The sequence below is a fragment of the Arachis duranensis genome, chromosome 5, assembly GCF_000817695.3.
Source record: "Arachis duranensis cultivar V14167 chromosome 5, aradu.V14167.gnm2.J7QH, whole genome shotgun sequence".
NCBI lineage: Eukaryota > Viridiplantae > Streptophyta > Magnoliopsida > Fabales > Fabaceae > Arachis > Arachis duranensis.
The window spans coordinates 60,595,141-60,595,380 of NC_029776.3; positions in this window are offsets into that span (position 1 = coordinate 60,595,141).

Consider the following 240-nt stretch of genomic DNA (forward strand, 5'->3'; position numbering starts at 1 on the left):
TTGAACATCCACTCTCAGCTTGCTCAGCTTTTGAGGAGGAAAGAATTTATCCAAGAAGGCTGTGACCAGCTTATCCCAGGAATCCAGGCTATCCTTAGGTTGTGAATCCAACCATATTCTAGCTCTGTCTCTTACAGCAAAAGGGAAAAGCATGAGTCTGTAGACTTCAGGATCAACTCCATTCGTCTTTACAGTCTCACAGATCTGCAAGAACTCAGTTAAGAACTGATAAGGATCTTG